This window comes from Lichenostomus cassidix, chromosome 5 (genome assembly GCF_008360975.1).
Source record: "Lichenostomus cassidix isolate B80296 chromosome 5, HeHo_3.0, whole genome shotgun sequence".
Lineage (NCBI taxonomy): Eukaryota > Metazoa > Chordata > Aves > Passeriformes > Meliphagidae > Lichenostomus > Lichenostomus cassidix.
The window spans coordinates 31814560-31841225 of record NC_139486.1 but is presented as its reverse complement, the minus strand read 5'-3'; the positions used below and the strand labels follow the sequence as shown (position 1 = coordinate 31841225).

General features: G+C 37.1%; 1 long non-coding RNA gene across 1 annotated transcript in view; it reads left to right on the top strand.

Annotated features, from left to right (window-relative positions):
* The window catches only part of LOC146436271 (uncharacterized), an 88947-nt gene that overhangs the window by 6805 nt on the left and 55476 nt on the right, over positions 1–26666 (top strand). The window contains exon 2 of the long non-coding RNA XR_014852603.1: positions 20970–21040. This is a non-coding gene — a long non-coding RNA (uncharacterized LOC146436271). The remainder of the gene's footprint in view (positions 1–20969; positions 21041–26666) is intronic.

The following is a 26666-nucleotide window of genomic DNA, read 5'->3' as shown; positions in this document are numbered from 1 at the left end:
TTCAACAGGACTGAGTTAGCCTAGAACTACAGGGTATTAAGCAAGGAAATGTGAACTCATTTAATAATTCAGTGGAGAAAACCTCACAAGTAGCTGTCATATCCTCTGCAAGTTTAGACTGTGGCAAAGGCTTATAATTTAGAGGGTTTTTTTCTAAAGAGCTGCAAATCCTCAAAAAAAAATTGCCCCAGTGAAACCAAGGACAATTTGTTTTCATTTAAAGTCATGGAACCATAGAATATTTTGGGCTGGAAGGTACTTAAAGATCACCTCATTCCAACCCCCCTGCCATGGGCAGAGACACCTTCCACTATTCTGGATTGCTCAGAGCTACATCTAAACTGGCCTTGAACACTTCCAGGGATGGGGCATCCACTGCTTCCCCAGGCAATTGATTCCAGTGCCTTGTCACCTTCACACCTACATGCCTACCCACATTTTGCATTTCACTTTTTCCAGATTTTTATGGTTTATTATATGTTTTTGTCAAGAGAGTGTTTAGGGAACTTTTCCCTTTTGTATCTCAGCCTCAAAAAGTAAAGGGTGAAAAAAAGGGGAAAAATCCTGGAATTGCTGATGGCTTTTGTGGTGAGACAGTGTTTGCATTCCTAGAATTTCCAAAATCCCCTAAAAGAAGTCTAAATCTTTGGGAAAGCCTTCCCTCAGAATTGCACCAAAATAGAATTTTGCATTTAAAAAAAATGTAAAGGGATCACTATATGCCTTTGAAAATACTGAAGTAAATATCGATGAATGAATCTGATACAGGACATGCAAGAAAAAGGAAACTGATTTCTACTGGGCCTTTTAATGCAAAACTACTTCTTTTTTTCTATTTCAATAAACACCTGCAGGCATCGATGACCAGATGTATTTTGTGCATGTGGAAATAAAAAAAAAATCAGTAAAAGATAATTTAATTTTCATATGAAAATTAGTATTTTCCTTAGAAAGCCTTTTATCTTTCCTTTTGTCAAATGTTATAAAGAAACAAATTTGAACAAGCTTAACTTGCATTTAAGATTACATATAATACATGCGTAGAATATATTTGGTCTTAATTTCTCAGCAATCTCTTGGGTTTTTTATTGCTTTGTTTTGCTAAGTTTCAAGAAAAGAATATCTTGAAAATGCTCTCATTCAAAGCCATATATGAGCTCTGCTTTGTAGAATATATAAAAACACAGGAGCAAATTTTATAAAGAGGTTTGTCTTTTCAGCCTGTTCTGCTTCTGCTTCCTTTCCACTTCAGATCAAATCCAGATGAACTACACTTGTAAGAGTTTTTCACATTCTACATGTCATGTATCATTTTCCGAAGAACCATAAAAGAATGAAGTCCCTGACAACAGGTTTCACTTACAAGAAATTAATTTGCTTCTGAAGTCAGCTGTGTGGGATTGCAGCATCTTAAGTTTATTTGCTTGGTTTGTAAATTTGTTGTTCTGGGCACTTGAAAGTGTCATCAAAGCAAAGATATATATTAATTTGCAGTGATATAAAAGAAAGTCTTTCACTTCTACATGTTTCCAAATCTGCTTTGGAAAGAAGTTTAAATAACTTTACCCTAGAAGTGAAAATACTGACTTCACTATGATTCTGACCCTTCAAAAGACAAACAGGGCTTGATCCAAGCTGATTTTTAGCAAAATTTAAGAAAATATCCCTAGAAATATCAAGAGCCGAGAAACATTAGCACCACCTTTTCTTGTGCAGTAACTAAATTTGGTTCCAATCCCTTCCACACTCAGAATGTTGAAAAATGAGTGGTAGTGGTCCATTAATTAATGTGTGGCTTAACTCAAAAGACATGAAAAATACTACTAATGACTTCCTGGAAAAAGACAGCTACAAAAGCTGTGCTTTGCCAAAGACAGAGTTCTGAGTCCTATACTTGGGTCACAACAATCCCATGCAACTCCACAGGCTGGGGGCAGAATGGCTGGAAAGCTGCCTGATGGAAGAGGATCTAGGGGTGCTGGTCAACAGCAGCTGAACATAATCCAGCTGTGCCCAGGTGGCCAAGAAGACCAATGGTATCCTGGCCTGGATCAGCAATATTGTGGCCAGCAGGACCAGGGCAGTGATTGTTCCCCTGTACTCAGCCCTGGTGCAGCCACACCTTGAGTCCTGTGTTCTGTTCTGGGCTCCTCATTACAGGAGAGACACTGAGGTGCTGGAACATGTCTAGGGAAGGACAATGGAACTGGTGAAGAGTTGGGAGCACAGGTGTGATGAGGAGTGGCTGAGGGAGCTGGGGGTGTTTAGCCTGGAGGAAAGGAGGCTCAGGGGAGACTTCATCCATAGCTATCTGAAAGGAGGTTGTAGTGAGGTGGGGATATTGCACCTGAGGACAAGGTTTAATGGTGAACAGGGTGGTAGTGCTAGGCTAATATTTGGACTTGACGCTCTTAAAGGTCTTTTCCAAACTTAACAATTCCATGACTATGATTCTCTGAAATCAAATTTAAAAGAGTTATGTGAATCAAATTAAAGTGAAGTAATACCAAAGTGTTAGCAAGTCTGCATAGATGGTCTACAATCTGAGACATGGTTTCTGCAGAGCAGGAAAAGAGTATTCCACAAGCCATACTTGTATTTCCTCAGTTCTGAACAGACTCAAGAGTCAGGCAACCCCTGGGGATACAAGAACCTGAGCACCACTTTGCTTCACTGCTACAGTGTTCTTGTATTATTTGCTTCTTTCTCACTGTGTGCCTCACAATGCCTATTCCTCTCTATCACCAAGTGAGAAAACCAGATAATCAGAGAAGCAAGATAATGATAGTCTGGTTCTCCACAGCAGTATCATATTTCATTGAGCTCAGCAATTGTATTAAAATGAGACTGGAAAAGTTGACAGAGCTCAGTTTTTTGCAAGTTAGCAAACTTGTAAATCTCCAAAGATGGATAGATCCATCTCCTGTAATATAGCAGATGCTGGTTAATATAGCAGAGCAATCTGAAAAATAAGGGGATTTCAATTTTTACTTTTGCTTTAAGTAAAACTTAATCTTGCATCTATAAAGATATCATTACATTTTTGAGTACTATTTTGAGTCTGAGGTTCAATCAAATTTAAAGTATGAGATATAAAAAATGCTCTCTTTTATTTTCCTTCCAAGATCTCCACATTTTCCACATGAAAACAAAAGCAGACATGTTCTGTTATAAAAGAATTTCATTAAAAAAATTCTGATACTTTCAAATTTTGCATGGGATTGCTTTTCTCATATTTGATAATTAAACAACAAAGCAAAGCCCTTCTTCAGCAATTGTACTGTTCACACAAAACACCATTGCAGTTATTTAACTGAAGAAGCCATCTGAATATTTTAATAGAGAGCAAAGTGCCCCAGTTCTCTCACTTTATTGACTATCTTTCTGGTTTGAAAGCTCAAGAATTTTGCTGAAACAGTTGAGGATTTGCTTGTACTTATAAGTGAAAAACAAAAGACACTTGTCTAGTGCTGTCCTGATGTAATTGTGGTTGGATTTTTTCTTCAGCAATCTGGTTGCACTTAGTATTATTACTCTTATTTCCAAATGTAGTTTATGGAACTAATCTATTTCCAATAAGATCATTCACTGAAGCCCCACCAAGAATCATGCAGGCTGGAACTTCCAGTGTTTTTTAAACTAGAGCCATCTTGAATATTAGTCATTTCAAAACCCACAGCTTTTCATCGTGCAAGTCAGAAAAACATGTTGAAAAAACATTCTGCAAATTAACTTTATTGAGAATTCAAATTTTTTGTTAGCCAAAAAGTTTGACATTTTTCTAGACATGCCAATAATATTAACATGAATTTAACATCTGGCTGCTGGCTATGGCAATCGACATTTCAAATGTACATTTTGAAATTGGACAGCCTATAGAGACAGCTCCATATTGCTGCTCATTAACCAAATACACAGGTGTGCTAGGTACAGCACATATCAAAAAGCCATATCACAAACTGCACTTAGCACATGGTTTGACCACTTTGCCTGTCTTCTGCCAACAAATCCATTTTCTCTCAGACTGCTTCTGACATTCCACTCCTCTAAGCAATTCTAAACAACCATTGTTTTCAAAACATCAGCATGCCACAAAAATGCTCTCTACTTTCCCCCAAATACAAAATATCTCTCAGAAAATAATGCTGGCCTGATGCTGACACTGAGCAATATTTAGTTTTGCAGAACTAGAGAGCTCTGATGCCATTTTGTGACAGCAGAAATTGAAGGTTTACACTATGAAAAATCCAAGCCATTTGATTTAAAGTCTTTTTTAATACAAAGCATTTTTATTTTAACTCATTTATCAATCAGTATTTTGGTTTGCTTCCTTCTCTCAAACACAGTCTAAAAAGGAGATTTTGTGGCCTTTTTAAAGTGTAAATATTCTATTGGACAATTTGCCAAATGTCCTTGATTTTTCTCAGAGTCTCTCTATTTAGTGAAGGCATACTTATTTTGACTCAACTTTTTGTTGCTCTAAAATGAGTTATTAGTTTCAGCAAAACCACTTTGGTAGACCACATTTAAAAAAAAAAAAAGTCCTAATTGTTTGGCAGTACATTACATAGTATTAACATTCTTTATAATCTCCAGAAGCCTTTCTTCCTATCCATACTCAGAGTCCTTTAGACTGCTACTAGATTACTAGAGTAATACAAAGGAATTCAAGTGTAAATGGCAATAAGGCCCTGGTTTTCCAATCTAAGAAGAAAACAAGAGTTTACCGTTCTGTTCCATTAGAAAATTATGACAACAATATAAACCCTACTTTTATAAATGGAATAAAAGAAGACCCAGGGAACTACAGGCTGGTCAGCCTCACCTTGGTGCCTGGCAAGATCATGCCACAAATCCTCCTGGAAATTATGTAAAGGCCCACGACCAATAAAGAGGTGATTGATGACAGCCAACATGGCTTCACTAAAGGAAAATCATGCCTGATAATTTTGGTGGCCTTCTAAGATGACATTACAGCATTGATGGATAAGGGATGAGTGATGGATGTCATCTCCCTGGACTTGTGCAAAGCATTCTCTCTCTTTGAGTGTCTTGCAGGTGTGTGCCTCAACTCCTTCATCTGTAAATGGTTATTTCAGTCCTTGTAGGACTATCCCTATGACAAGGGCTTACACCCCACTTTTGTTACAAGCATTATAGGACATGTATGTAACTCCAATGTAGTCAAAAGCTTCTGGCTGAACGTGACGTTTTAGAATTGAAGGTTTTAAACAAATGCACTGTGAATAAAAAATGCAGATCAACTCAAAAACAATATTAAATATTATATCAACATAGTAGGGCACTATATGTATAGAATACTACATATACTGTTCTGTCTGAATGGTTTCCATAAGACATTCTTAAACAAAAATCTTGCATTGTAAGAGTGATGTTTACACCAGGTGCAGTAATTTCTTTAATAGATGTTACATTTTCATCTACTGAAAATACTGAAATATTTACTTTGTCTTTTCAAGGCCAATGACCTTAGAATATTTAGAAGTTTTATGTACAGGAAGTCATACTTGATTTATTGATACCTCTAAACAGAGTCATCTGTTTTGCTCTTGTTATCACATTAGAGTACAATCCTTGCTTCACATTTATAATGCACATAAAACCCTATTCCATTTATCATTCTTGATGCACATCTGCTTGCACTCCCTTAGAATGAGATGTTTTCAGCTAAAAATAGCTCTTGGCTATAGATATTTTTATTTTTCAGTAATAGTTAATATTTTTAATTGGGAAATAAATCCTTGTCTTCAAGATTACTTTTTTGTAACTCACTGCAAATAATTATAATGTACTAAAACCGCAGATACTTTGAATGTCCAGCACAAGCTCTGGTGGTTAAAGATTACTTATTTTCTAGCAAACAGTGGTCACTTGGTACCGAAGAGTGTTATAAACATTTTGTTGTTTTTTGCTTATAAGCATAACCGTTTCAGCATTATGCACTTTCTTAACATTTGCATTTGGTCTGCTTATAATTTTTTTTCCCTGGAAAACTGAAAGGTAACATAAGTCACTATTCATGAGCCTTTGAAAGATTAATGTTTCAGCTTCATACTGTTCATTATGGACTGGCATAGTCACTCATCCATCTAAGTCTAAACACACACATATTTGCGGGATGTCTGATGAACAGAAGCAGTATGATACTTGCAAAAGTTAAGTAATACCAGAATTAAACTTTAGTCTCCTTATGGGTGGGCATATGCACGCTGTTATAAGTCACAGGGAAACAGGTAGGTAGCTTTCTTCAAAAGCTTTCTGTCTCATACACAGTAAAACCTAAGTGATCTTCATTTAGCAAGAGGATAATCTTAATTTTTCTCTTACTTTGCAGTTGAATGGATGGCCTCATTATTTTAGTGTATGCTATTGAAATTCTCTTCTGTATAATGAGTGGTTGTTTTCATAGTGTGTTTCTCCTTATGTCCATAACTGTAGTCCTGGAATGCCTCATTGGTTTTCACAATATCTCCATGAGAGAGGAGGAGGGTATTATTGATAAACTAAACTGCATTGTGGAAGCATTAAAATTAGAAGCTTCCACTCCTTATGGGCTCAGTGTTTGATAACTCAGCCTTGTGTTTGAGAACATGTGCTTTTAATTTTCGTACAGGTGAATCCAGTGCTCGTTTGACAGGGATGGGTGAAAGTAGGCTCTTTGTAAAATAGAGTGTAAATACAGAAATTTTATATTCCAGCATCTTGATACCAACATTGTTTACAAACATTTTTGCTGGTAAGTGTGTTCAGAAATCTGAAAAAAAGTGGTATTCAGAGGCCAGGGTTCCAGTCCACATCTTTTACAGAAGGTCCTTCAAGAGCTATTTGCTTTTCTGTCCAGGTTTTGCTAGCTTCAACTCTGCTGCTCATCTCCTTCTGGCTGTTTGTTGTAGTCTTGTCTCTCCCTTACTACAATGCCTTGTGCAGTCCCATTCCTTTAATTTAGTCAGACACAGTTTCTGCTTTTCAGTTTTTTCATTTCAGTCTCATTTTCATAATTGCTGTGTTATAGATTTCTCAGGCAAATCTAAGTCTCTCTTCTGGGCTCAGCCCTTGCCTAGTCATTACTGTCTGATCTGGTTTTGTCATACTGCCTCCCTCTGAAACACCCAGCTCAGTTTAATCTCACTTCCAAGTTCTGCCCTGGGTTTCTCACCCAGTTTTAATGTTGACCTCTCTTGCCAGTTTGCATTCAGATGCCATTCAGTGCAGGTGACACTGCCTTTGCAGAGTCAGGTCCTGCAGGGTTGAAGGTGTCCAGAGCACTGAGAAGAGAGTGGTGTACTGAGGACAGTGTGTGCTCAGCTATGCATTTCCACTCAGGAAATAGGAACCATGCATTTTTATTTTGGATTTGGAGAAGTTGTCTAATTCTATTCAAAGTCATAATAAAAGAATCTCATAAAAGAAGCCTTGAGAAGTGAGAGAGTTTCAGTTCCCTTGCTCTGTCTTTCTGTGACCTCTCAGACAACATCGTTCAACCATGCTTCTCCTGGGTTGGGTAGGGGAGGAGAGAGCAAGAAACGCCTCCTGCCTCTCACGGCTGCAGACATGGTGTAGTGGAGGAACTGCCTCAGGAAGAGAAACAGGCATGGGAAGCCATTCCTGCAGACAGGTCTTAATTCCCTGGCTGGCCTCCTCTGTAGCAGCCTTTGCTGGGTGTAGCCTGCGAGGACTGCTGAGGAATGCTCTCTGAGGCCTTGTGCAGGAGATATGGGTCTGTGAGGAGCATGACCATGTCAGTGACCTGACTTTTCCTGTCATGGTTTTCCTGTCATCTACCTCAGCTTGTTCTGCTGTCTGTATGCCAAGCCAGCCACTCAGCCAGAGCCCTTGCCATGCATTTGTCTTGTAAGTCTGGAATGGCGGAATTGTCAGTTGACCAGAGAGATGTGTAGTTTGGGCAGAAGAGGCCAGAGCACCTCACTCTCACCCCATCCTCAGTGCCCCTGGTCTGTGCTTCTTCCCATCCTCTCTCATCTCTGCTCAAGCCTGTGCTGCCCCTCTGCTCACCAGACCCCTGAGCTGGTGGCAGAACCAGAGCACTGGTGCCATCAGACAGCCTTTCTGCAGATCTAGTTTAGAGGTGTCAGATTTTGATTCAAATAAAATGGAAATGCTGCCTCATTTACACTGATAATTTTCAGACCATGGGGGCTTCTGAATCTGTTACAACACAGAGAAGAAAACTTCAAAGTTCTAAGTGAAAAAAGAAGTTAGATAATAACTGCAGGGAAGGGGAGAACAGCTCTCTGACCAGGAACTCAGAAAAATCAATAAACTGCTATTTTTATTTCTCACAGTTTGGGGATGAAAGATACCAGAACTTCAAAAATTACCACTGTGCAGGCACTTTATGAGGTGTCTCAAAAGAGAAGGAAGTTTCAAGTGTCTGCTTTTATCAATCATGCAACTTTTGAGATGTTACTCAGTGTTTCTGTCACTTCCAGGCCTCTCAGTCATGTGTGCATGCTTGGCTTTCTGAGTGATACAGGTCAAGGGCAAAGTGCCCTGCAACAGTTTTAAATTTAGTGGTTCCCAAAACACAATTGTGTTGATGAGGTAACCAGCATAATGATGTGCTTTGTCATTTTATAGAGTAATTTTTGAAAGATTAAAAACTTTTAAAATTTGGAAGACACAGTAAGGCATGAATGTTTGGCAAGAATTTCATAGATCCATCAGCTAGGCAATGAGACAAATTGATTCGGTTTCCAAGGGCTTTTTGTTTTGTTTTGTTTTTTATTTTCATTAAATGCTGCTCGAATATGCCAGATTAACAACTTTTTAGAAACTGAAGTTTTTTATTATTGAGCATACCATTCAAGACCCAACAATATAGTTCAATTTTTCTTGATTGAACTTTACTGCAGTTTAAGAAACTGCCCTCAGTTTGATAAGCTTGAGATATTGACCTGTGGGACATTAAATGAATAAATAAACTATTGCTAAGGTTACCAAACACTGTACTTGAGTAAACAGATGCTTCCAAGAGCCATAACTCACATACAGCTTAGAAGAAGCAGTATTGCTCAAATCATGTGAGTACTTGATAATCTCAGATTCCTGTTTCAAGTTAAGTGCTGTGGTGGACAACTTTCTGAATAGAATATTTTTTGCCTATTAATGCTTTATTAAGAAATTAAGGTCTGGAAAACGGATCTGTTTGAGATCAGAATATTGCCCAATACTTACATAGAGAAACAATATAAATCACAAAATATATTTTTTTCTCAAACGAGGCCTTGGCATATACACACATCCAGCTTCTTTTGGAATGAATCACACATAGACGCTGAACTGCTCACTTCTATAGTGACTCATTTTAATACACTGCTTTCTTAGACCCTGCTCAAGAAACAAACAAATTCATCAGCACAAATATGCCCCATCTCCACAATTTATTTCAATCACTGTTGGTTCTTATCATGTCATGGTTTGTGTGATAGGGGGACCCAGTGCCTGAAAATGGACATGAAGCCATGTGTAGTGTGAATGGAATGAAATGCTGTCTCCTTTTAAATTCATGCACCAGAGTGTAAAACACTTCTTATTGTGTAAAAACTTCAAGGAAATATTGGCCTGGCATGGTAAAAGGAGCATCAGCTCCCTTGTGGCCATGAACACAAATTGTTTTGACTATTTCAGTTGAAAGGCACTTTGGTATCTGAAACAATCTACATTGTGTGGTCAGATGTAATATGATTTCCATTCCCCTTAATTGTCAGGAAAAATGGGGGAAGATAATATTATTAAGCCACTTACAAAACCTCAGGCCCATACTACTTTCTGATGCTGAAATTGATGGTTCATAGATTGTACCTATTTGGATATTACTATAACCCAAAAAATGAGATATTAAGTTAAATATCCAGTCACCACTTAAATGCTTTCTAAACCAGCCTGGTGTCTGTGAATATGCTGGTTTTTCCTATTCGATGTAAGCAGCTTGAGTGGGAGAATCTGGTTATAAATAACTATTTACATTTACTATCTTTTTCATTCTCTGATTGTCTCTATTTTGCATGTTTATTTAACAAATATGTAGGCAACATCTGGAAAGGTGATCTCTTTTGCAGTATCCCACCTCTAAGGTAATTTTTTGTATTAGATAGCTGTCAAAAACTAGTAGAACTACCAGTACTTTCATGTATTTTAGAAAAACCGTGAAAAAGAATATGTTTTTTTAAGCTGAGTAAGACTCAATATTGTTTGTATATCTCAGACATCTTTCACTGAAATGATTCCATACCATCTCTGTATGTAGAGCCTTACATGATATTGCAAACTGCACTATTGTGGAATATGTAAGTTATATTTAGGCTTCTTTTAATATAATTTTATGCTTATTAATCTGTATCTTATGTAACATTATCACATTTGCTCATTTTTGTTCTCATTGTAAGCTCCCAGTTACTTATCCTTTCAGTTTTTCCCTGTGGAAAAGAATGATTTACTCTAAATCCATCTTTTCTGCCATATGAAATGACTGACCACAGGAGAGGTTAGAGGAAGAGCTTTTGAAAAGAGATGGGAGGGGATAGGGACTCTGGGGTCACTGATTTCTGTGCCAAAAGATTACAGCACAATTTTGTACTTCAAATAAGATGCCTTAAACAGCAGTTTTGTATCCTGCTTACTCCATGACTGGATTTTATCCCTTTTGTTGTGCAATATGCAAATTTCCAGATAGTGACAACACCTGCCAGAAATAATGCCTGGTTACAGGGCCTTAAAATTTGGGTAATTGGTATAATGAAATGCTTGAAAGAATTTCCAAGAAGACTTGCTCATATATTTGGGTAGTCTGGTGAAAATCTGTTAAATCTAAATTTTATTCATTTTGCTTCCAAGCTACAAGGAAGATACTGTAACTTGCAAGAGGGGAAGGGAGGAACACAGACATAAGAATTAACTTCCACAATTGAACGATATACTCAGAGCGGTTTTTATGTGGAATTGAAGCTGGATCCTCTTGTATGTTTATTTCCAGCTCACTGACTTAGTAACACTTGGGACAGCTAAGAGCTATCTTAAATCAAAATTCTGTTGTGAGTTTGTGGGAGGTATCAAAGATCAAATACCCAGAGAATGAAGTCCATTCTCTTTTTCTGAGATGATATTTTGCCATGATATTTTATGATGCAGGTATATTTCCAGGCTAATAAAGAGAGCTGGCCAAATAAAGCTCCCCATATACTGATTGTATGTGTTGACACAATCAGCATATTAAAATAAGGATGAAGTTTTGAAGTGAAAATGCTGTCAAAGCATATGTGCCCCTGTGTCCCAACAGCCTCCTTTTTCTCTGGTGTGCTGATGCATATTCTAAAGTTTCATTCTACCTGATGTGTCATTTACTGAATCACTGTACTCTCAGTGTATGAAGAAATTGTGAAGAGGATGTTTGTTTTTCTGTCTGGGGAAAGAAATACGTGATTTCTCTGAGTTTCCTTTGTTAATTTGTCATTCCTTGCTCAAGCTGGCTAGGCTTGACATAGCTGAAGGTGACCTGATTTTGATCCTGACAAATTCCATTGACTGTGATAGAAGGAAGTGCTGCAGAAAATATATAGTTGAGTGGCAGGACAATTAATCCGGCCACTCAAGCTAGGTATGCACTATACCTCATCTTAGAGATAGCACAGTTGTAGCCTTTAGCTTGTTTAATGATATTTTTTCCGAAAATTTCCAAACTTTTTCATTAAGCACAGTAGGAGTTGCACAGACTATGCAGAAGTGCTGAGAGTCCATTAATATTTTGCAATAAGATTCCATGGCGTATCTAACTATCTTTAAAGTATTAATTTCAGAGAGACTTACTACTAAGTCTTTTAATCTGGTGTCTGAATACTGAATATTTAAAAAATTACATCTGATGAACAAAGAAGACGGTGAGTACCATAGGTGCTACATAGTTCCTGTTCCAGAGTCACCCTGCTGTGAAAAGCAATCGACAGCAAGTGATTGATTAGATCAATGTTAAAGTTTTTCTAACACATGTGCTTGCTGAAGGTTGTTTTTGTTACAGCACCTTTTCCTTCCAAATATTCAAACAAGTTACCACAACACCGATTCTCTCAAATCTTGTGAGCTTTAGACATGTTCCCACTTTTAAAAATGACATTAAAAAGTGTATTATTGGACTCATCTTTTCCACCGCCCTTTTGTTTTGAGTGTGCTCAGTTGACAGTTTTTCTCCCTAAAAGCAGTCCAATTCATTATGGATGGTGTGAATGACTGTAACTTTGCAGTTTATGCATCGTGTTCTGTAAGAAAGCCAAATTTTTACACCAAAAATGCAAACATTAAAAAAAAATCTCCCATGCTATTCCACTGCCTCTTCTAACTGTGGTTTGTGAGAAACCATTAACGTACATTTTACTTCCAAGAAAAAAAGACCTTGAAATTCCCAGAAAAATCTTGAAAAACTGTGAATCGCATTCTCCTTTTACGGAGCGAAAAAACAAGCCTTCCACATGATGCACTTCTTTTGTGGAACTCTTTTTTAGTTGCTTAACTCTGCAACACCTTGGAGCATGAGCTGAACTGCATTGTTCACAGCTATCAATTCCCTCAGGTGGTGGGAAGGTAAGTGTTTTGACAGTGATGGTAAACCCCTTTGTGGATCAGTTCCATGGTGAATAATTCTACTGATGATGCAGAACATTTTACAGAGAATTGTAGCCATCCTCCAACTCTTTTTCAACCTTCTGGCATATGATCTAATTCTGTAAGTAGATAAGTGTTTTTTCTTGCCTCTTGAGGTAGCTTTTATTTTTTCATGCTGGAAAAGGCCTTGCTTTTACACTTAGCACCTAGGTGTAATCTGAAATACCCATTGGAATTTTTGAGCTGAGTTATCCTGTTCCTTTATAACATATGTTTCAGGTTTTTTCTGTGCTCAGGAGAATTTTAATTTCACTCTAGTGAAAAAAAACCCCAAAACCAATCAACCCAAACAACAACAAAACCAAAAGAAATGTCATTGAAAAAATCTGACAACTGTATCCCTCTGCCAGATTTTCAGTCAAATCAGTGGTTAAGAAAGCAGTTCCTTCCAAGTATTTGATGCAGGCTTGTAGCTCTTCAATGAAACCTTACATTTTTAAGAGATTTTAGAATGTAGGTTGTAGGGAGTGAGGAGGACTTGTAAACTTTTAGTTTGTAGCAGCAGTATATGTCCTTCATGCCATTTCAAATTCCATCCCAATAGGGACCAGAGTCTATTCAAGAGAGCACTGCCTTTCAGTCTGATAAGAGTACATACAAGTGCTTTCATTGAAACAGAGTGGTTCAAGTCCATGCTAAAAATAAAGCATGTCTGTACATGGTTTACTGTATCAAGAGTGGTTTGCTGTGAGATAACCTCAGTACAATTTAATCACTGCTATGCAAGTGTTCAGTACTACGGAGAAGAGCCCAAAACTGTTATTAATTTCATTCCCAGGCAGTTGCAAACTGATCCTCTCACCTGGAGATCATTTCAGCTGTTTTTTTAATATATTGAATTCATAAGAATGATCTCTTCTCTAGCTTTCTGCTGAGAAAATGTTGATCCTTTTTATACTTAAAATCAGTGCTTATGCTTCCAGTTATTTCTTGTTACACAAATCCCACTGCTTACTATTATTAACAATTTGTCCCAGGTTGTGATTGGCTTTTTAAAAACAAGTTAATATTTTTTAGTTCTATGGAATTTTATTAGTACACTATACTCTTATAATATTCATGTTATGTTCCTGTGAAAAGAGAATTTTGCTTTACAATGCTATTGCAAAACAGATTGCTTTACATAATTGCCATGAAATCGAAGGATTAAGCCTGTCAGAAGAAAATCTAATATGTAACTCAGCATCTGAAATTATGCTAGAGTGAAATAATTTTCATTTCTCACCAAATTAAATCAGATAAGGTGGGGCTGGGTAAATAGTATTGTTACAGGTAATACTGTCTTTGGGAAGGTTTTTCTTTTTGTTTGTTTTATATCCACATATATTTTGGCTATCTCCTGGGAAATTGCTCAAATAATTGAAGGTAGAATAACATTTATTTCCATAAAGTGCTGAAGTTATGCATCTATCTATATCTATCTATCTATCTATCTATCTATCATCTATCATCTATCTATCATCTATCTATCATCTATCTATCTATTTTACTTTTCTAACAATAAATTCAGTTTAATATTCATCTGAAAAAGGTACTACAAACCTGAAGTAACCATACAGATTAGTGTCCTTGTTGAATGCATTACTCCAAATTATAGAGAACTGTTAAATTATTTTTAATTGAAGTATGGCAAGAAAAAACGAAGCCTTTTTTCTATTACTTAAATCATTAAAAAATGGGTAAATAATATCTCTATAGTGCCTTTACACATGCTTTTCCTGTAAATCCATGTTGCATATCTCAACTTTGATTTCATCTTGAGCCCGCCAGCCTGAATGGAAGATCAAAAGTTAGCAACATTAGCAACACAGTTTATCACAGAGCAGAGATGCAAGTGTGCTGAATAAAATGCCAAAAGGATAGAAACAAAATCAAACAAAGAAGAAGAGATGGAGTCAGCTCCAGCTCTCTTTTTTTTATCCTAACATTCTTAATGCTTTTGTTATCACACCACAGATCAGTCCATTCATTAGTTATCCTAAAACTGTGTTAGAGTGATGACAAGTATTACTTCCATAAAACCTTAGTCAAAACCTTTCTATACTTTCATTCTTCTGGTTCACTCTGAAAACTAAAAAATAATCAGGCACTAGTCTTTCATATGCATCAAAAATGGGGGAGAAAGTCAAATGCCTGATTCCAGCCTGGGACTTATAGCAAAGGTACCAATTGCAGAACTTTTAGATTTTTGGATGAAAAGTAGAATGGTTGGAGACATAGTGTCTGGAGCTCATCAATTTGTGGGAGGCAGCTACTATGAAACTGAGTTAGAGCAATTGTGGTCTCTGAAGGTGTCACAAACCCACAGTGGTGGTACCACACTCCCTCTAACCGCTTGGAAAGGTGACTTTGTGAAGTTCTCAGGAGCATACCAAGCCTTTAATTTAGAAAGAAAAATGCACTATCCTTGAAATGGCATGACACCACTAAGGTCCAGAAGGCTGAAGCATCATAGGAATTGCTCTTCCAGTGTTGGATCATTTACAGAGACCTCCCATCCCTGCCTTTCCATGCTGCAGCTCTCTCTCTGTCTGGAGGGTATTCCTAGAAGATCCTAGAGCTCACAAGGTGAAGTGAAGAATAATATGGTCTTTTTACAAGAGAGAACACCTCTCTAACTCCCTTCCCCTGTTGGATAAATATACATTTTGCTGAAATATTTTTTTAAAGTTTAGATATTTTGGGAGAAAATAATACAATAACTTTTTTTTTCCCCTTTGAGATGTGATTGCATCAAAACAGATCTGTTTCTGGTCCTGGACTCTTACAACGTTGATGTTTCTTCTTTCCAAATTTTGAGAAATCCTTACATAGCTGAGGTGTTGTAGATGACCTCAAAGCCACAAATTAATATTCCAGAATGTTAACAGCATAGCGTGAGGAGGAAAATGGGTTACTAAGGAATGGCAGTAATCACTCAGTAACTGAAGTTGTGTCACAGCTCTGTTATAAATTTTCATTTTGACACCATCTCCACCCCTTCACCCACAGTATTCTGCTGAAAGAGAAATCTTGGAATTCATGAAATTTAGCACAATCCATCTCATCTTACAGAAGATTTTTAAAATGGGAAAATAGGTTTAAACTTAGGAGGAAGAAGGGATATAAAGTCTCATTGCTTTTAGGATTGGCAGGACTTGAGTAGTGTATACGAAAATTTAGTTTCCTTTGGTTTGCTTGTCCTCTCCCCCCAGTGGTAACTGACTGCAAGTGTGGGAAATATAGCACATACAGTAAATCAATTAAAACTTGAACCAGAGTGTACTGGCCTGTGCAGTTATTCAGCCAAAAGGTGAATGCTCTGTGGAAACTCAGCATGCCCAGTACAGACTGAATCCTCAGCAAGGAGATGTTGTGTTATTGCAATCCTTCCTTCACTGTCAGACAACTGATATTTTTCAGAGGTTAGACTGGCCTTACGCAATTGTAGTTTTGCAGACATCAGAGTCTCTCAGATGGTAATAATTGAATCATCCTGAAGCATTCGAAATTTCAGCCAAAACAGGTAATATTGGCTGAAATCTGGAAGAATTACAGAAGTGTGAAATGCTGAATATCTATTTCAGGAAGTAATTAAAATTTTGACAATCCTAAAAGGACATAAAGAAGTTTGTCTTAACAATTTTATCCATTGAATGATTATTACAGTACAGTAATATAATTTTTACTTGGGCTAGTAGCTAATAGCTTTTTCTTATTGTCTGTATATATCACTAGGTCCTGAAGATCTCAACTGAAATTATAAACACATTGTACTTGACATAACATACAAAATAATCATGGGACCAAAATCTGATATGGATGATCTATCATTTTTCTCAGTCTACAGGTTGAAAAGGATGAAGACCCATAAAAAATTACATCCTTGTATGTCTGCTAAATTTCAAAAGTGATCCTATTTCTCCTTAGGCCCTTACATTGCTTTAACCTCAGGCCTGTTCTTCTTCCCATGACTGCTTTCAGTCTTTTCTTTAAGATATTATCAATGCAAGACTCGTCAAATGCCAGGAATTTACAGATAATCCCTAATGTCATCAGAAAGAAAGCAAACTACCAGTAACTGGTACACCTCGTGTCACTTTGGTTTTAAAATTGCCTGGGAAATTTGGTCAGCAATCAGATTAAAATAAACATTTAAGCACTTTGAAAATGTCATTGCTCTTCTGTTTTTTTCAAAATTCTTGTCGTGTTCTTGGCTTACAATATCATTGACATGACTTGGTCATGTTTTGTTAAATTGACCTTGCCAAGGAGAAGTAAAATTTTGGGACAAGGCTGCGAGCCAACCAGAGGTTGTTTTTGAGTGTACAAAGATCATCATTTGTCCTTATAAACAGTGCTAGATTTGAACTGATCTTTCTCTAAATCCAGCTGCTGGGTCATGGAAAAGAATTGCATTCCTGGCATAAAAACCAGGAAAAATGCAGAAGAGAGGGTGAGAGTGAGTGTGTTTAGTGAGTAGAATGGAGATTGCTTGAGAGGTCATGTAGTGCAAGGACTACAAGTCAGACAGGAATTGGAAGGCCATGAGAAAATGATGTAGCTGTAACTTGCCCCAGCACGGTGTGATACAAAGGACAGGACAAGGATCTGCCAAGGACCTGTAGAGCTGTGCAGTTTGATGAGGAAAGGCAAAGCACATAGTGTGTTTGTGTCTTTGTTCATTTCCCTTTGACATTCATTTTTTTTGAGACCAATTTTAGAAAGCTTAGTCATTGTGTGGCATTAGCAATATATTTCCTGGGAGTTCTGGGACTTTCTGGGTGTTGCAACCTTACATGTTTCTTAGGAAAATGTTTTATTTATGAAGCATCTTTAAGTAGTCAGGTCAGCGTTCTCTTTTGAGACAAAAGCTTCTCTCTTGTCAACAAGAAACTATTCCTGTATTATTATGTCATTTTCTCTTCTTGACTGTAGATTTTCTTAATGATGATGGTAACTTGTGTATTGTAGAAGAAATAGGTTATATTTCACTAGATGGAGTTTTGGAGAAGTGACAAGAAAAATGTATCAATCAAAACCAAACAGTTAAAATTACTGAGTTTATTTTGCTGTAACTGTATGTATGTGTTATGCATTTTAAGTCCTTATACTTTGTTGTTGGAGAAAACCTGATATCAGAAAGCTACAAGACAGCAATATATATAGTCTTTACAGAGAAGTTTTATCTCCAAATAATTGCTAGGAAAGAGTTGGTTTCAGACATACAAAACTATTTAAAATGTTCTCTATTTATTTATAAGTTATATATAACATCTATATGAAATTTAAATTTGATATTTCCAGGAATTCTCATGGAAAAAAGAAATATTTGATAAAGGATGTTATTTAGTTAATGGTAAAAAGCGTGAGTTATGAGCAAAATAATCAGAAAAATCCTCTCCAGCACTATCTGCAACACACTTGCCATCTGCAAGTTGTCTGTTCATAGCACCAATTTATTGCATCAATAATTGAGTGTTTAATTGTCAAAACTGAATGTCTTCTATGTCTTAACATGTAACGGTACATTTTACACAAATGCACTGTGAACAGAAGCTGAATATTTTAATGGCCCTTGTCTCTGATACAAGTTTTCATTAAGGGAAGACAAAATTATAGACTTATTTAGTTTGACAGGGCCACATGAAAAGTTAAGGAATGAAGTTATACTGGGTTTATAACTTGATAAATTACTTTAAATTAATTTGAAGGAAAAGAAAGAGGAGTCTTGATAAGGTCGCAACTTGATCATTAGTTAAATGGTTTAAATTGAAAAATCTGGAATACTGACACCTGAAACAGCCTTTGGTGCAGTGTTCTATACAGACAGCAAAAAATCCTATTTTGAGGGAATTGGAATTGCCAAGTAATTATTGCCAGAAAGATATATCTCAAGTACTTAACATAAAAGATGCTAGCAACACTTTTACTGCCATTTATAGAAACTGTATTTTAGACAGCTAAAATTCTCCTTGGAGTTCCAGTTACAGAAATGTTTTAAGTGCTATTTCAAATCTTCTTGACAGTATATCTTTAATTGTTTGTGTTTCCTTTGCAGAAGTGACTTTATATGTATAGGGCTCCCACTGACTACCAAAAGTTTTGTCTGGCATAAGAAGATAAAAATAAGGTCTATAATTAAACTTTAAATGTAAAAGCATTTCTGGCATTAAAACCATTACCAGAGCCATTCAGAGCTGTGGGGTTTTAAGGAGAAGATATGTTGCTTAAGTCAACCCCTAAATAAAACTGAATTTCTTTATAAAGGAAAATTTTCTGCCCATGACTCCTATTCTCTAAGTTTGCTCTTACCAAATTCAAGCTAGGGCAGTTCTGACTGCCTGGCCATTTCATTCATTAAAATGACAACTTGAATTCTAATACTGAACATGTAGCTACCCTTCAAGTTTGATGCAGTTGTTCTTCAGGAGTCACCAGAGATAATACCAAACCACGTGTATAGCTGCAGAGGGATAAAATGAATATTATTCATAGAGACCTGGTACTGTGTCTGCACTAAACTTCTGAAAGACTGCTTGAAAATATTCTCAGTGAAAGTTTTGTTTTCTTCTTTGTCTCAGGCCTTCATAAATAATTGTATGCATTTCAGCACAAGAAGCAGGGAAGGGTGATCCTGGGACAATTAAGGGAATATTAAGCAAGATGTGGAGAATTGCTCATGCTGATATTTTTTTCATTGCTGTTTGTTTGCATTAAGGTGCCAAGAATTTTTAATATACTTTAGGAGGAACTGTGTGCCTGCTAACTGGCCACACAATCAGATCAGACTTGTATGGTTTGTTTATTGTAATACAACTGCTAAAGTTTGCAGTTGAAATTACTACAAGAAGTGAAATAGTATGTTTTCACAGCTTCATGCCACATTTCACAGAACCTTTTCAGCTGTGTGGCTTACAGATTTTATTGAGGTATAGATTCAAGAACAGATAGGTGTCTGTTCATTTGCATAGAAGGAGTTAGTCACTTTCTGGAGCCAAAACTTCAGGGATGGCTGTTCTTTGGCCTCTGACTTTAAACTTTTTTATCAATGTACAAAAGCTATTTGTTGGATTTTTTTTTTTTTTTTTTTACTTTGCTATGCTGTTTTTCTAAAAACAGATACTCACTGCAGTATTAAACAAACCAGGCCATGGTTGTTAGTACTCAACTAGTAAACATAACTGACTCCTGTTTTGCAGAAAAAATAAAAGTCCATATAAAGGTTAAAGTTGGATGAGAAAGTTAGAGAAGCTCAGCAAGAGAATGGATTAGTTTTTTATGCCAAAAAGTTAAAATTGCTAAATATTAGGGACTTCTCTGGAAGAGAAAATGAGATATAGATGCATGAATCCATGAGAAAGACAAGTTCAAGTACTGTAGCCCTGTCTGCTTGACACACGTTTCTGGTAACACACCACCTTCTTTATCCTCCTGTTGCAAAGGGTGTAGATACCCAGCAACAAACATCTCAGTGCTTCTACATTTCTTATATATCTTTATTATGGGGGTATGTTGAGTCTAATACTTATTATATCACAAATGTGTTTCTCCATGCTTCTGTGTTAATGATGGTTACTTTGGTGCTCACCTTCCATGAGATGGTGCTCCATGGACATAGGACATTCATACAATTGTGGAGGAATTTGGTCTTTTTCTCAGGTGGACACCATGAGCAAAATGAACATGGACAATTTATACTTAATTTATTGCCCATTAACAGAAATTTATGATCAATGTTTTGTGTATTAAGAAGAAAAGAACATAAACAATTAAATAAAGAAATATTATTCTTCCTCTTTTCCCAAGTTCAACTCCAGGCAAACACCTATCCTCCCACTTCCTAGTCTCAACTTCTCTCATTTTTATGAAGGGTTGCACTTGGTCCATACAAATTCCTCTAGTGAGGTGAGGAGTGCTGCAGGAGTCTGGTCCTGTGTGTGCAGATTTTGGTTTACAGCTCTGAGCCTCTGGTCTTCTGCTGCTGTTCTTTTAATTAGTTCCCCTGCCCTTGTTGCCTGTGCACTCAGCCCCTCAGGGCTGTCTGTGGCCAAGTGTGCATTGCTCACACACTGCAGCTCCTCAAAGGTAGCCTTGTCTTGGCAAGGTTGGGAACCTTCTGCCCAACACACAAGACACTCCCTCCTCCCCCAGTGTGTGCTGTTCAAGGGGCATAAAATGTCCTTTGGGTGTAGTTAGGGGATGGCTCCTCAGCCATATTGGAGACTTGTCTGCAAGAGAAGTGACCCAAATTCTGCTCCCTATCCTGACTAAAATCTATTTATTTTGTTTTACAGATTAGAAGAGCTTTAACTAAGGGAGCAGAAAGACGCACAGCCTGAGTGATTCCTGAAAGAATGCCTCAAAGGTAGGAGTCCTTGATCCAGACATGAGTCTGAGACTGAATTCAGACATGGACTCAGACTCAAGGCCCTGTATGCAAGCATGAGTGACATAGAAAATCCCTTATCTTCTATATCCTGTGTATATGCTTTCTCATCCAGCAGTCACCACCATGACTGTGTGTCTGCAAGGAGCCTAATCCTGTCCTTCAGCATGCCTTTAGTTCAAATACTGAATTTAGGTGTCAGGTGGTCTAACCACTTTTTCTGTAGATCTCAGGTAGGAGTAATGTCCCGTACCCACACCAGAATATTCCAGGAATGCCAGTGGCACGAGACTATAATCATATAGGTAAATTTCAAGCCAAGAAGGAATGTGGTAGTGTTTTCATGCACTGAGCACGAGGTAGATATCTGCCTGGAATATTTTGAGAGGCTCTGGTTGTCCTAAAGGCTTAAAATCCTGCTTTAAGCACCAAAGGGCAGGAGTTTATAAATGGGATTAATTTAATAATCTCATAATAAATAGCAGAAGAAACTACAAAAGGCTGTGGAAGAATAGAGCCCTTTTGAGAAGGCCTGATGATAGACAAACATTTCATGATTCCAGATATTTCTTGATTAGAAGAGTTTTACTATATCTTTTTTGCCTGGTAAGGTATTCTATCAAACATGATAGATTAAAATAAATTGCTGAAGGTTTAAATAATTTCATCACCTGTAGAAATATCTGGCAAAGGTTTTTGTGTGTGGGTGGATATGTTCATAGAAGCTGCTTTGCATTTCTTAATCCTTCCAGTGTATAAATGTAACATAAAAAAACCAGTAAAATATCAATGTAATTGTCCAGAGCACTGGACAGTGTTCTGAAATAGTTTCAGTTTCAGTGTTCTGAAATAGTAGCAGTTCAGTTTTCTGGGACCACACACAGCTTCTGTATGTTGAGTTTTCAGGGACCGTGTAAATTTTCAGTTATCTCTCATATTTTACAGTAAAGTATGCACCTACATTTTGTTTGTCAGAACATTTTTTTCTCTTATTTTAACATACTGGGGAAAGAATCCTTTCTTCTTCCCTCACAGAATATTCCAGTTCTGACTAAGCTGCACTTAAAAAATATTATTGGTTATTTTCAAATCACTCACAACTCTCATAAGGAGTACTGCATTGTGGTTACCTGCTATTCTTATGGTAGATATACACTCAAGGTCATTGTATCCATTGCACAGTGCTTATGAGCTTGCTTTGGTGACTGCATTTGCAAGTGCTGAATGCTGCTACTGATAGATGTAGGCATGAAGCTACTTATTTAATTCCACAAAAATGTACAGAGCTACTTGTGTCCTTAGGGTTAAGCAGGATTCTGTATTTTGCCGGACTGGGGTCAGAAACTTTAATGCTTTTTCAGCCCAGCATATTAGGCACTGACCATGCAGTTTTAAAATCTTAATTTAAAGCTTAGCTGGACAAGGCCAGATTTCTATTGTGTAATGCAATCTGCTCTTTTCAGTTTCCAGTGTAATGTTACCTGGTGTGTAGATATAAGTGCAACAGGATCACTTGCATAGGAAATAAAGGCCTGCTCAAGTTGTAGGGTAATGTTTTGACAATACATTTAACTAACAGATTTAGCTTAATTTTTAAAAGAGTCTTAACTGTATATCGTGTGTAGACAAACATGTCTGATGCCCAGCATGACTCATGTTTAGTTGTTAATATAATCCTGGAGATAAGGTATTTGACTGGAGCATGCCTTCTTGCATGCTGAAACGAAGATCGTTATATAATACCAGGAGCAGCAAACAACTTTTTCAAAGTCTCATGGGAGCCATTCAGGAGTAGGAGCTGAATGCTGATTATCACCTATGAGGAGCCAAACAATAAGGCATTGTAGCCTCACAGTCTGAGCTCGGAACTGGAGGGTTAAGTGCATCAGCCAGTAGGCAAACTCAACTAGGCTAAATGCTGACAGGTAGAATATATCTGTTAACAGAGCCCTTAGATGTATTTTAAATATTTGAAAACTTTTGTGAGGGGTGTTTATGGGATGAATATGGGAGGATGCAATGCACTGGGCAGTTTATAGTGAGAGTGGGTTCATAGTAATCTTTTATTCACAAGCCTCAGGATATTTTACCATGTAAGAAGCCCTTTTAATTTGTCTTTTACATAGTTGGACCTGCAAATGAAGAAGTTGGGGGTTGTGCTTAACGGGAAGAATAACATTTTAAACTAAGGAATAAAGATGCTAGGGAGGTAGAGAGGAAGTGATGAAAATGTTTTTCATTTTGTGTTTTTATGGGGAAAAAGTATTCTGATGATTTTAGCTCCGAATAAGTACTGATGTTGTCATTTACCAAGTTACCAATTTTATTTCACAGTATAAAAGTACTGATAAGAATTTATTTCTACAAATCTCTTAGGCATTTATAAGGAAGTTCTCTTTATTCGTCATCAATTTATTGAGCAACTGTGGAAAAAAATCAGTGAGCAGGGTCAGTGAACTAGCATCTTCCCTTTGCCTAGTCAGATTAAAAAATGAAGTAACTGGATTTAAGAGACAGAAGAGCCAAGATGGATCTGACTATATAGAAGTCATGCTCTGAGAGAGGAACTTTCTGGAAAAGGTCTACAATATAGTTTAAAAAAAATCACAAGAGAAATGGCCTTCTGATTAATGATAAGGGCTACAACTGTAATAATTCTAATTGTAGTCTAGTTATAGCTTTCTAATATTAGAAATTTTCTTCTTGAGAATACAGAATTAGAAAGTTTTGTATGTCATAGCACTCTCTAAATATGCAGAACTTCTGTCAAAGATAATGCAGGAGAAAATGTGTTAAATCAATACTTCCTTTTGCTCTGTACACCTTCTGGTAAAACTGAACAGAGAGCTATTATTAAAACTGAAACAGTGATTTGATGGAGAAGTCAGAATTTCAATGTTTGCAATCCCTCTTATGTTGGTGAAATATTTCCTTCAAACATTTTCTGGAGAGGACAGAGTCAGAGCACCACTGAATAATACTTGCAGCACACTTCAGGAGGTTCTGCCAAGAAGGAGCTCCATCTCTCATCCTGGAAGAGGTGACAATGAAGATTTTCATCTTGAATTTATTTCCAGGCAGTGGTTAGTGTTTACTCTCAGAACACAGCAGATTGCATTCATTAAAAATCGTGTTCAAAAATGTTGACGAGAAGGATCTCTGCTGCTGCTGAACTTTTACAGATGTGCTGATATTCACATGCATCCCTCACACATTGCAAGGCCAGCAGTGACATGTAAGAAACATCAGATTGTCTTTCAATGGTGTCATCTTTTATACCCATTAAAAGGAATATTTCTCTAATTTGAATCTAATTGTGGTGAATCATACTACTCTTCACAAGTGAGATATTGTAGTCCCATCTTTACAGGCAAGAATATCGAGAAGAATTTGTAGTTTGTGGCAGGTATTGCACAGCTATATGCAATAAAACCACAGAATTTGATACCCTCACTTCTATTTCTGTGTGCTGATGCATCTGTTCTTCACCAGCACCTCCACAGAGCAGAAGAGTAGGAAAAGCTGTATGTGGGGTCATTCAATCATTTCTAGGGTATTGCAGTAAAGATTCTGCCAAACCAAACATAGCATTTGTCAGCCTTTAAAATAACATCATGCAAGGGAGTTTCCAATGCATTTTTGTTTCTATTTGTTGTATTTTCAGGGCTTCTCTAGGGAATATTTCTTTGAAATGCGCAGGACAACAGAAGAGTCTGGTGACAAGTTATTACAAGAGCTTTCTTTTCCTTAGTGCAAGTTCATATGTGATAAAGTTTGAAAATATTTTTTGTATTTAACACTTAGACATTATGGAACTTAGTAAGGCCTAAATGGGGACAGGAAAATACAGCTAACATCCATTTCTTGAGAACAGTAGAATCTCATCTGTCATTTTCAGAAACATGCATTCAGATCCAGGTTGGTACTGATATCTAACTGTAGCTGTAAGAACTTTCTCAAATGGTTGTCTGCTATTTCTGTGAATCCATGAATCCCCATTGCTGTGTACATATAAAGCAAAATCCTTAGAAATGTTAACAGTAACAATAAAACAATAACGTATATAATCCAGTCTGGAAAATTGAATCCCCTGCACAATGCTATTCAATAGGCCTGAGATAATTTGTCCATTAAGCTAGAAATAGAACACAAAATTCTTATGCTTCATGCACAGTCTCAATATTAACAGAGCATGTAGACATTGTGAACACCAGGATTCATGCAGTACAGTAGGGAGGGCGAAGAATTCCAGATTTTTAGACTGAATTTAGTATTTGAATTGGGCTGTAGCAAATTATTTTGTAAGATGTCCACACCTCACATTAATTCTAATGTGATCTACTTGAGGCCCCTTCTTAACTTAGCCAGGATAACCCTTCAGGTTTTTATTCCCCAAAGACCTGTCATAATGGGAAATGGGACTGAGCTATTTTCCTCAGATGCAGCCCAGACTTTTTTCAGTTTTGAGGAGCAGATGTTAATATTAGGTCCACTTCACATCTTCACATCTCCTTGCTACTTCCCCCACCCCCCATTTCACAGACTTTCAGCTTAGATGTTCCAGTCTGTGACTTAGGAAAGCCAGAAAATTTAACTGCTGGAGCATGAACATGTTCTTATTCTGTCACCCCGACGTAAAGCTAATAAATATTTCTACAATTGAGCTTTCCTTCTTGAGAAAGATGGAAATGTTATCATGTAAAAGGAACTGAACTCATGTATATTTCCAGGCTACTAATTATGTATTTCAAGGAAAACTAGCAGTCTAGAAAGTGGATTAATCTCTTTAAAACTTATGTCCTTATGTAGGATTCTCCTCTGAAAATGTAGTTCAGACCTTTGAAGCCACCTTGTTAGAGACCTCTGGCTGAAATGCTGGTTGTGTAATCAAGCTAGGATTTGGATTATTTTTCTTCCGTTAGTCATGAATGGGTTCGGAATGAACTAGCATGGTTTGCAATGACACGTTTATTATGTTGTCCTCCAGCTTTTTCACAGAGTTCTGTCTCTGTGTGTTTACACATACACATGCTCACAAGAATTAATAAACCTACAGAGCATGGATTTTTCACAGTGAGAAGTCAGTAGTGTCTCTGTCGGAGATTGCTCATGTTTGTCTTCTGTTGTCAGTTGTGACTAGCACAGGTCTTTCTCATAAGAACATTTTGCTGTGTTTTATAAACAAAGATAAAGTTTGGATGTTTTTGCAAACAGGGTCTCAAGATTTGGGCAGTTCAGGCCTGGCCAATTAGGCCTAGGGGGAGGTTTTTGACTGACCAATCTGGGTGACCTGTGAAAAGTCTATATATATGGAAATCAAAATAATAAACGCTCTCTTTTCTTGCCTGAGAACCTGGGTTTCTACTTCTCTGCTAGCGGCTCAACAGCGACAGTCGGTGTTTTTGTTTAGCCACAAAACAAAATTAACTGAAAAAGCTTTGTTGCAATTAAGAGTTTTGGCAAAGATCCTGTGACTAATTTTCAGGATATCCAGATGAAAAGAAATTTCGGTATTTAGTAAATTTTATTCCCTGCACTTGTTTCCAGAAGGTCAATATAAGTCACAGTTTGCTACGGAAACCAGAAGGTTAAAAAGAAGAAACAT